This window comes from Lingula anatina, chromosome 2, assembly GCF_051362555.1.
Source record: "Lingula anatina isolate TDL-2025a chromosome 2, LinAna3.0, whole genome shotgun sequence".
NCBI lineage: Eukaryota > Metazoa > Brachiopoda > Lingulata > Lingulida > Lingulidae > Lingula > Lingula anatina.
In genome coordinates this window covers 33,094,996-33,107,043 of record NC_141768.1, presented here as the reverse complement: position 1 = coordinate 33,107,043, position 12,048 = coordinate 33,094,996, and the positions used below count along the sequence as shown (strand labels likewise).

The window sequence follows — 12,048 nt, the reverse complement described above, 5'->3', positions numbered from 1 at the left end:
TACAGGACAAAGAAGATGATGAGTGACCCCACCCGAACATGGACATCCCTCTTGGATCCAAGCTAAGGTTAGTAAATTTTATTTTTTTGAGGTGCTGAGATGGGTAAATTAAAAAAATCTAATCTTGTTTTTCATTTCTTTTTACAGGACAAAGAAGATGATGCGCAACCCCACCCGGCATGGACTTCACTCTTGGATCCAAGCTAAGGTTAGGAAATTTTATATTTTTGGGTTGCTGAGATGGGTAAATTGAAAAAATCTTATCTAGTTTTTCATTTCTTTTTACAGTACGAAGAAGATGATGCACAACCCCACCGGGACATGGACTTCACTCTTAGGCCAAGCTAAGGTTAGTAAATTTTATTTTTCTGATGTGCTGAGATGGTTAAATTGAAAAATCTAATCTAGTTTTTCATTTCTTTTTACAGGACAAAGAAGATGATGAGCAACCCCACCCGTACATGGACTTCCCTCTTGGATCCAAGCTAAGGTTAGTTAATTTTATTTTTCTAATGTGCTGAGATGGGTAAATTTAAAAAATCTAATCTAGTTTTTCGTTTTTTTTTACAGGACAAAGAGGTTGATGCGCAACCCCACCAGGACATGGACTTCACTCTTGGAGCCAAGCTAAGGTTAGTAAATTTTATTTTTTTGGGTTGTTAGGTTGGTTTAATTGAAGAAATCTAATCTTGTTTTTCGTTTCTTTTTACAGGAGAAATGAGATGATGAGCGACCCCACCCGGACATGGACTTCCCTCTTGGATCCAAGCTAAAGTTAGTAAATTTTATTTTTCTGATGTGCTGAGATGGGTAAATTGAAAAAATCTAATCTATTTTTTTCATTTATTTTTACAGGACAAAGAAGATGATGAGCGACCCCACCCGCACATGGACTTCACTCTTGGATCCAAGCCAAGGTTAGTAAATTTTATTTTTTTGTAGTATTGGGATAAGTAAATTGAAAAAATCTTATCTTGTTTTTCATTTCTTTTTACAGGAAAAAGAAGATGATGAGCAACCCCACCCGGATATGGACTTCACTCTTGGATCCAAGCTAAGGTTAGTAAATTTTATTTTTTTGTAGTATTGGGATGAGTAAATTGAAAAAATCTAATCTTGTTTTTCATTTCTTTTTACAGGACAAAGAAGATGATGAGCGACCCCACCCGGACATAGACTTCACTCTTGATCCAAGCTAAGGTTAGTAAATTTTAAATTTCTGATGTGCTGAGATGGGTAAATTGAAAAAATCTAATCTATTTTTTTCATTTCTTTTTACAGGACAAAGAAGATGATGAGCGACCCAACCCGGCATGGACTTCACTCTTGGATCCAAGCTAAGGTTAGTGAATTTTATTTTTTTGGGGTGCTGAGATGGGTAAATTGAAAAAATCTAATCTATTTTTTTCATTTATTTTTACAGGACAAAGAAGATGATGCGCAACCCCACCGGGACATGGACTTCACCCTTGGAGCCAAGCTAAGGTTAGTAAACTTTATTTTTTTTTGTAGTATTGGGATGAGTAAACTGAAAAAATCTAATCTATTTTTTTCATTTCTTTTTACAGGACAAAGAAGATGATGAGCAACCCCACCTGGACATGGACTTCCCTCTTGGATCCAAGCTAAGGTTAGTAAATTTTATTTTTTTGGGGTGCTGAGATGGGTAAATTGAAAAAATCTAATCTAGTTTTTCGTTTCTTTTACAAGACAAAGAAGATGATGGGCGACCCCACCCGGCATGGACTTCACCCTTGGATCCAAGCTAAGGTTAGTAAATTTTATTTTTTTTGGGGTGCTGAGATTGGTAAATTAAAAAAATCTAATGTAGTTTTTCGTTTCTTTTTACAGGACAAAGAAGTTGATGCGCAACCCCACCAGGACATGGACTTCACTCTTGGAGCCAAGCTAAGGTTAGTGAATTTTAGTTTTTTGGGTTGTTAGGTTGGTTTAATCAAGGAGTTATAACAGAAGGAGATTACACGCAAGCTTCTCTATTGTCCGATGTCTGTTACGGTGGGCGGAGCTAGCTACGGGGGGCCTCCTGTCTCAAGGTTTCGTCTGGGTCGCTCTCCTCCGCTCGGAGATTGATTTTATATGCGTTATTTCGCGTTAGAATTCGAAATCAGTAGTGTCACAGCGGCGCTGTATGCTGACGATTTTTTTCACAGGTAGTTATTTGGACGATGTGCTGGGAGGGAACGATATCATAGAAAGCGATTTTAAGGTGGTGACTGAGGATGGTCGCCATGAGTTTTTTTGAGTCAGAGATAGATGGCTTTTCTTTTGCACAACACAGTGAAAAATCACCAAGGATAAGTCAAAAGAAAACGTCCCAACTGTGGTTTGTGAAAATGACATTCAAGTGAACGTCTGTCCTCACTGCCAAAGAACATAATATTAATACATAAACGTTTGGACCCTCCTGCCCTTGGGTCCCATAAACATATACATTGAGACAGTGCCTAAGCTTTGTGACTGCATGGTTTTAAATTTCTTTAAGTATTTTTTTTCTCTCACTCGGTATAATTTTAATATCCTAATGCATTGAAGTGAAATTTTAATCAAAGGTTGAAGCAATGCCACGACATGTCAATTTACTAAATACTCGTTATAAATTTCTTTATCTTGGAAATCTCCCTTTTTTTTAGGATTATTTTTACACATACTAACACTTCATATTTGTCGGTAAACAAGTACACAGTGCTAAACATTAAGAATATTCATTCATAAATATATTTATGTACAAAATATATCAGAAATTTTAGTATTAACTGAGCTTTTTAAAGTGAAACAAATAAAGATGAGAATTTTTAATTTCAAACTATTATTTACTATATTAACTTAAAATATCTTTTAAGTCAACTCTATACTCAAGCATCATGATAGTAGCATCTGTGAGTAAAACCATTTTATTATATCAATAGAAGAACAAAAACAAAATTTTACACATAAGCAGTAATTAATGAAGTCATAAGAATGATTAAGTTGCTATAGTTTTCCAGTTTTATGCAGTCTATGTTGGCATTTTTTCAACCGTGCAAATAGAAATAATTATATTCTTTTTTATCTGACTTGCTGATACCAGTCTGTGCCAGATACTATTCCACTCACAGGCCAGCAAGGTCTGAGAATCTAATGGGCTGGATGAAAAAAAAACCTAGAAGTGGCTAATTCTTACAAATAGGATAAAAAACATGGGATTTTCAAAAGGTAATTATAAGTAAAGACAACACTTAGTAAGAACATTTATAAAATGAACTGGAGTACATGTTACAGCTGAAAAAATTAACTGCTTTAAAGAAATTTCACTGAAACAGTCCAAATTTTACTTGCAATCAAGTAGACTGTTATACCATGGCACTCAACAAATTATATATAGGTTTTGAATTTTTTTCCACGTGACAGTAACATAAAATTTATGTCAACTTTTGAAATGTATAGAATCAGTAAGGTGACTGAAAATATTTTAAAATGTCATGAAGGAGCACTATTAATTTAATGCAATCTCTGTTGGCCAGTCTTATCCAGTTTCTTCTCCAAAAAGGACAACTCAAGTGAGAATTTCTTCAGGACCTTTTCTTCTGCCTGCCAATGCCATGCCACTCAGAAAAGAGAGAAACCTGTAGGTTAGAAAAAAACAAACATCATAATAGCATTATGAACTACTAGTATCCATGTAGACATTATGGAATTACGCAGTGAAGTTTAATGTATCTTGTTATGACTTGACTGAAATAATGTTCACCACATAAATGAACAATTTACAACTAAATTTATGTAGAATATCAAGATTCATGATCACAAGCTAATAACTCCAAGAAATTGAAAGAAATTGTACTTATTACAAGAAATTATTTAAATCCGCCCTGGTTCCTACTCTTCTGACAGGACAAAAAGGGGATTTCAGAGAGGCCGGTTGCTAAAAGGAAAATGCCCAAGGTTGTTGTATTTTGAAAAAAATTAAAAAAAAAGGGTACTGTTGTTAGTGAATGTTTAATGCATCGTAGGCATTATGAGAAAAGTAACTTACCCCAGACATGCTGACCTCCTTTTTTCATTGACATTTTTTAATTTTTTCCAGCCTGACCATAATTCATACATTCAATGTAGCCTTCTCCCATATCTATAATAGAAGGGAAAAAAACTTGAGCAGTGTTAAGATAAGCATGTAAAATTCATTATCAATTTTGAGAGAATTTCTGTTTCAACACTGCAAGATGAAATATTTACTTTCAAGTAATGAATAAACCTTAATAGAGTTCTATTCTTTTGTAACCACCAAGGCAAAGCTTCTTTCTTAAAATGAACTGAAACATCCAAGCTTGCCACCTAACATGCCAAAGTAGTGAAGTATAATTAAAGTAGAGAAGCAAGTACCCTTAATTATAGAGGTGTCTTACACAATAAGGTGTGTCTTACACACCTTGACCCAAAGGGAGATGTGTAGTGAGATAACAGGTAGAGTAATTGGTGGAGCCTAGGTGAACTTAAAACCTTAAGACTTTAAATTAAGACAGCACCAGGATTCATGTGTGTTCTTTTTTCAAAGGTTTAATATGAATTAAAACATATATATGTAAAAGGAAGACTAAATAAGTTTAAAATAACTATACCAAAGATACTGGACCGCCATGATGGAAAATGCTGGGTGGAGGCAAAACTTTTCCAGTCAAAATAACTGAGCACCTTACTTTAACAACAAAGTTACCACTCCAAAGCCACCCATCATGGTGAGAAGAAAAATGATGACCAACTGTCATGATAAGTCTTTTTAGTTTTAAACACGAAAAAGGTAAAGGCCAAAATGGTACATTTACCCATAACACTAGAGTAAAAAATTGGTATTCTGAACAAATCAGGTTATTTTTTTCAAGAAATATTGGAGCAATACCCATGCAATATATACCACGCCACGACCAAGATGTTCAAGAATCTAAACACACCAAATTTTTTTTTAATCTTGCATTTGAAAAGTACAAAAAGCGGTAAGGCTTTTGGCCGTAACAAGCGTAACACTTTTTGATCGGAACTCATGAAAATTGTCAATTGTCGTATCCAAGCTAGACCACATGTAAAATCGCAAAAAAAAAACAATACTGCTCAAGCAAGTGTGTTGCACACAACAATTAGTTAAATTTTATGACTGTCATGTGACACAAGTTTCAAAAAGTAGGAGGAAAATGTCTTTTGGAGTAATTTTTTTTTCGAAATATTAACAAGATGGCGGCTTAAGCATCTGCTTGTTATTCGGCTACTGAAAGTGCACCTAAGTTTTATTCTTTGCTATTGCCACAAATTACTTAACAATTGCAACTGTATAAAGACCAAACTTTCTTCATCTGATACTATATTTATAGGCACTTGTTATGAGTGGGAAGTATTTTTCGTGCAATATTTATTCTCCACACACCACCTCGCGAGATCAACGTGTAGCTGGACACTTACACAGTGAGACCCTACGACATAAAAGTTGCAATTTATCTTCATATTTCGTGTAGTTATGCATTTAAAAGCACTTACCTGTTTTTTGAAAATCTTGTCCAACGTAATATCATATAAATTCTGTATTTCTCTCATTTTTTAGAAACTTGGGACTCCGTTTCTGTGTCTGTCCTCAAAAATCAACAGACGAAGGCACAGATACTAACAAACGAGATTTAAACGAGAGTAGCAATTAAGCGTAACAGAGATAGGCATCTATTGTTCTCTGGGTTCTATTCATTCCGACCAATGAGAGACCGTAATACGGGCTCCGCCCCCACGCGTGTAATCTCCTTCTGTTATAACTCCTTGGTTTAATTGAAGAAATCTAATCTTGTTTTTCATTTCTTTTTACAGGAGAAAGGAGATGATGAGCAACCCCACCCGGATATGGACTTCACTCTTGGATCCAAGCTAAGGTTAGTAAATTTTATTTTTTTTGTAGTAATGGGATGAGTAAATTAAAAAAAAATCTAATCTTGTTTTTCATTTCTTTTTACAGGACAAAGAAGATGATGCGCAACCCCACCCGGCACATGGACTTCACTCTTGGATCCAAGTTAAGGTTAGTAAATTTTATTTTTTTGGGGTGCTGAGATGGGTAAATTGAAAAAATCTTATCTAGTTTTTCGTTTCTTTTTACAGGACAAAGAAGATGATGCACAACCCCAACGGGACATGGACTTCACTCTTATAGCCAAGCCAAGGTTAGTAAATTCTATTTTTTTGGGGTGCTGAGATGGTTAAATTGAAAAATCTAATCTAGTTTTTCATTTCTTTTTACAGGACAAAGAAGATGATGAGCAACCCCACCCGTACATGGACTTCCCTCTTGGATCCAAGCTAAGGTTAGTTAATTTTATTTTTCTAATGTGCTGAGATGGGTAAATTTAAAAAATCTAATCTAGTTTTTCGTTTTTTTTTACAGGACAAAGAGGTTGATGCGCAACCCCACCAGGACATGGACTTCACTCTTGGAGCCAAGCTAAGGTTAGTAAATTTTATTTTTTTGGGTTGTTAGGTTGGTTTAATTGAAGAAATATAATCTTGTTTTTCGTTTCTTTTTACAGGAGAAATGAGATGATGAGCGACCCCACCCGGACATGGACTTCCCTCTTGGATCCAAGCTAAAGTTAGTAAATTTTATTTTTCTGATGTGCTGAGATGGGTAAATTGAAAAAATCTAATCTATTTTTTTCATTTATTTTTACAGGACAAAGAAGATGATGAGCGACCCCACCCGCACATGGACTTCACTCTTGGATCCAAGCCAAGGTTAGTAAATTTTATTTTTTTGTAGTATTGGGATAAGTAAATTGAAAAAATCTTATCTTGTTTTTCATTTCTTTTTACAGGAAAAAGAAGATGATGAGCAACCCCACCCGGATATGGACTTCACTCTTGGATCCAAGCTAAGGTTAGTAAATTTTATTTTTTTGTAGTATTGGGATGAGTAAATTGAAAAAATCTAATCTTGTTTTTCATTTCTTTTTACAGGACAAAGAAGATGATGAGCGACCCCACCCGGACATAGACTTCACTCTTGATCCAAGCTAAGGTTAGTAAATTTTATTTTTCTGATGTGCTGAGATGGGTAAATTGAAAAAATCTAATCTATTTTTTTCATTTCTTTTTACAGGACAAAGAAGATGATGAGCGACCCAACCCGGCATGGACTTCACTCTTGGATCCAAGCTAAGGTTAGTGAATTTTATTTTTTTGGGGTGCTGAGATGGGTAAATTGAAAAAATCTAATCTATTTTTTTCATTTATTTTTACAGGACAAAGAAGATGATGCGCAACCCCACCGGGACATGGACTTCACCCTTGGAGCCAAGCTAAGGTTAGTAAACTTTATTTTTTTTGTAGTATTGGGATGAGTAAACTGAAAAAATCTAATCTATTTTTTTCATTTCTTTTTACAGGACAAAGAAGATGATGAGCAACCCCACCTGGACATGGACTTCCCTCTTGGATCCAAGCTAAGGTTAGTAAATTTTATTTTTTTGGGGTGCTGAGATGGGTAAATTGAAAAAATCTAATCTAGTTTTTCGTTTCTTTTACAAGACAAAGAAGATGATGGGCGACCCCACCCGGCATGGACTTCACCCTTGGATCCAAGCTAAGGTTAGTAAATTTTATTTTTTTGGGGTGCTGAGATTGGTAAATTAAAAAAATCTAATGTAGTTTTTCGTTTCTTTTTACAGGACAAAGAAGTTGATGCGCAACCCCACCAGGACATGGACTTCACTCTTGGAGCCAAGCTAAGGTTAGTGAATTTTAGTTTTTTGGGTTGTTAGGTTGGTTTAATTGAAGAAATCTAATCTTGTTTTTCATTTCTTTTTACAGGAGAAAGGAGATGATGAGCAACCCCACCCGGATATGGACTTCACTCTTGGATCCAAGCTAAGGTTAGTAAATTTTATTTTTTTGTAGTAATGGGATGAGTAAATTAAAAAAAAATCTAATCTTGTTTTTCATTTCTTTTTACAGGACAAAGAAGATGATGCGCAACCCCACCCGGCACATGGACTTCACTCTTGGATCCAAGTTAAGGTTAGTAAATTTTATTTTTTTGGGGTGCTGAGATGGGTAAATTGAAAAAATCTTATCTAGTTTTTCATTTCTTTTTACAGGACAAAGAAGATGATGCACAACCCCAACGGGACATGGACTTCACTCTTATAGCCAAGCCAAGGTTAGTAAATTCTATTTTTTTGGGGTGCTGAGATGGGTAAATTGAAAAAATCTAATCTAGTTTTTCGTTTCCTTTACAGGACAAAGAAGATGATGAGCGACCCCACCCGGCATGGACTTCATTGTTGGATCCAAGCTAAGGTTAGTAAATTTTATTTTTTGGTAGTAATGGGATGAGTAAATTTAAAAAAAATCTAATCTTGTTTTTAATTTCTTTTTACACGACAAAGAAGATGATGCGCAACCCCACCGGGACATGGACTTCACTCTTGGAGCCAAGCCAAGGTTAGTAAATTTTATTTTTTTGTAGTATTGGGATGAGTAAATTGAAAAAATCTAATCTTGTTTTTCATTTCTTTTTACAGGACAAAGAAGATGATGAGCAACCCCACCCGGACATGGATTTCACTCTTGGATCCAAGTTAAGGTTAGTAAATTTTATTTTTCTGATGTGCTGAGATGGGTAAATTGAAAAAATCTAATCTTTTTTTTTCGTTTATTTTTACAGGACAAAGAAGATGATGAGTGACCCCACCCGAACATGGACATCCCTCTTGGATCCAAGCTAAGGTTAGTAAATTTTATTTTTTTGAGGTGCTGAGATGGGTAAATTAAAAAAATCTAATCTTGTTTTTCATTTCTTTTTACAGGACAAAGAAGATGATGCGCAACCCCACCCGGCATGGACTTCACTCTTGGATCCAAGCTAAGGTTAGTAAATTTTATATTTTTGGGTTGCTGAGATGGGTAAATTGAAAAAATCTTATCTAGTTTTTCATTTCTTTTTACAGTACGAAGAAGATGATGCACAACCCCACCGGGACATGGACTTCACTCTTAGGCCAAGCTAAGGTTAGTAAATTTTATTTTTCTGATGTGCTGAGATGGGTAAATTGAAAAATCTAATCTAGTTTTTCATTTCTTTTTACAGGACAAAGAAGATGATGAGCAACCCCACCCGTACATGGACTTCCCTCTTGGATCCAAGCTAAGGTTAGTTAATTTTATTTTTCTAATGTGCTGAGATGGGTAAATTTAAAAAATCTAATCTAGTTTTTCGTTTTTTTTTACAGGACAAAGAGGTTGATGCGCAACCCCACCAGGACATGGACTTCACTCTTGGAGCCAAGCTAAGGTTAGTAAATTTTATTTTTTTGGGTTGTTAGGTTGGTTTAATTGAAGAAATCTACTCTTGTTTTTCGTTTCTTTTTACAGGAGAAATGAGATGATGAGCGACCCCACCCGGACATGGACTTCCCTCTTGGATCCAAGCTAAAGTTAGTAAATTTTATTTTTCTGATGTGCTGAGATGGGTAAATTGAAAAAATCTAATCTATTTTTTTCATTTATTTTTACAGGACAAAGAAGATGATGAGCGACCCCACCCGCACATGGACTTCACTCTTGGATCCAAGCTAAGGTTAGTAAATTTTATTTTTTTGTAGTATTGGGATAAGTAAATTGAAAAAATCTTATCTTGTTTTTCATTTCTTTTTACAGGAAAAAGAAGATGATGAGCAACCCCACCCGGATATGGACTTCACTCTTGGATCCAAGCTAAGGTTAGTAAATTTTATTTTTTTGTAGTATTGGGATGAGTAAATTGAAAAAATCTAATCTTGTTTTTCATTTCTTTTTACAGGACAAAGAAGATGATGAGCGACCCCACCCGGACATAGACTTCACTCTTGATCCAAGCTAAGGTTAGTAAATTTTATTTTTCTGATGTGCTGAGATGGGTAAATTGAAAAAATCTAATCTATTTTTTTCATTTCTTTTTACAGGACAAAAAAGATGATGAGCGACCCAACCCGGCATGGACTTCACTCTTGGATCCAAGCTAAGGTTAGTGAATTTTATTTTTTTGGGGTGCTGAGATGGGTAAATTGAAAAAATCTAATCTATTTTTTTCATTTATTTTTACAGGACAAAGAAGATGATGCGCAACCCCACCGGGACATGGACTTCACCCTTGGAGCCAAGCTAAGGTTAGTAAACTTTATTTTTTTTGTAGTATTGGGATGAGTAAACTGAAAAAATCTAATCTATTTTTTTCATTTCTTTTTACAGGACAAAGAAGATGATGAGCAACCCCACCTGAACATGGACTTCCCTCTTGGATCCAAGCTAAGGTTAGTAAATTTTATTTTTTTTGGGGTGCTGAGATGGGTAAATTGAAAAAATCTAATCTAGTTTTTCGTTTCTTTTACAAGACAAAGAAGATGATGGGCGACCCCACCCGGCATGGACTTCACCCTTGGATCCAAGCTAAGGTTAGTAAATTTTATTTTTTTGGGGTGCTGAGATTGGTAAATTAAAAAAATCTAATGTAGTTTTTCGTTTCTTTTTACAGGACAAAGAAGTTGATGCGCAACCCCACCAGGACATGGACTTCACTCTTGGAGCCAAGCTAAGGTTAGTAAATTTTATTTTTTTGGGTTGTTAGGTTGGTTTAATTGAAGAAATCTACTCTTGTTTTTCGTTTCTTTTTACAGGAGAAATGAGATGATGAGCGACCCCACCCGGACATGGACTTCCCTCTTGGATCCAAGCTAAAGTTAGTAAATTTTATTTTTCTGATGTGCTGAGATGGGTAAATTGAAAAAATCTAATCTATTTTTTTCATTTATTTTTACAGGACAAAGAAGATGATGAGCGACCCCACCCGCACATGGACTTCACTCTTGGATCCAAGCTAAGGTTAGTAAATTTTATTTTTTTGTAGTATTGGGATAAGTAAATTGAAAAAATCTTATCTTGTTTTTCATTTCTTTTTACAGGAAAAAGAAGATGATGAGCAACCCCACCCGGATATGGACTTCACTCTTGGATCCAAGCTAAGGTTAGTAAATTTTATTTTTTTGTAGTATTGGGATGAGTAAACTGAAAAAATCTAATCTATTTTTTTCATTTCTTTTTACAGGACAAAGAAGATGATGAGCAACCCCACCTGAACATGGACTTCCCTCTTGGATCCAAGCTAAGGTTAGTAAATTTTATTTTTTTGGGGTGCTGAGATGGGTAAATTGAAAAAATCTAATCTAGTTTTTCGTTTCTTTTACAAGACAAAGAAGATGATGGGCGACCCCACCCGGCATGGACTTCACCCTTGGATCCAAGCTAAGGTTAGTAAATTTTATTTTTTTGGGATGCTGAGATTGGTAAATTTAAAAAATCTAATGTAGTTTTTCGTTTCTTTTTACAGGACAAAGAAGTTGATGCGCAACCCCACCAGGACATGGACTTCACTCTTGGAGCCAAGCTAAGGTTAGTGAATTTTAGTTTTTTGGGTTGTTAGGTTGGTTTAATTGAAGAAATCTAATCTTGTTTTAAATTTCTTTTTACAGGAGAAAGGAGATGATGAGCAACCCCACCCGGATATGGACTTCACTCTTGGATCCAAGCTAAGGTTAGTAAATTTTATTTTTTTGTAGTATTGGGATGAGTAAATTGAAAAAATCTAATCTTGTTTTTCATTTCTTTTTACAGGACAAAGAAGATGATGAGCAACCCCACCTGGACATGGACTTCACTCTTGGATCCAAGCTAAGGTTAGTGAATTTTAGTTTTTTGGGATGTTGGGATGGTTAAATTGAACAGATCTAATCTTGTTTTTCGTTTCTTTTTACAGGATCAAGAAGATGATGAGCGACCCCACCCGTACATGGACTTCACCCTTGTATCCAAGCTAAGGTTAGTAAATTTTATTTTTTTGGAGTAATGGGATGAGTAAATTAAAAAAAAATCTAATCTTGTTTTTCATTTCTTTTTACAGGACAAAGAAGATGATGCACAACCCCACCCGGGACATGGACTTCACTCTTGGATCCAAGTTAAGGTTAGTAAATTTTATTTTTTTGGGGTGCT

The 12,048-nt window shown here is 35.2% G+C and overlaps 1 long non-coding RNA gene across 1 annotated transcript; it reads right to left on the bottom strand.

Annotated features, from left to right (window-relative positions):
* Nucleotides 1-2,894: 2,894 nt before the first annotated feature.
* LOC147763616 (uncharacterized) lies at nt 2,895-5,806 on the bottom strand. Its single transcript, XR_015333091.1, has 4 exons — nt 5,524-5,806; nt 4,034-4,126; nt 3,849-3,922; nt 2,895-3,623 (listed from the first exon to the last, which is right to left on the bottom strand). It is a non-coding gene; the product is annotated as an uncharacterized LOC147763616 (long non-coding RNA).
* Between the last annotated feature and the right edge of the window lie 6,242 nt (nt 5,807-12,048).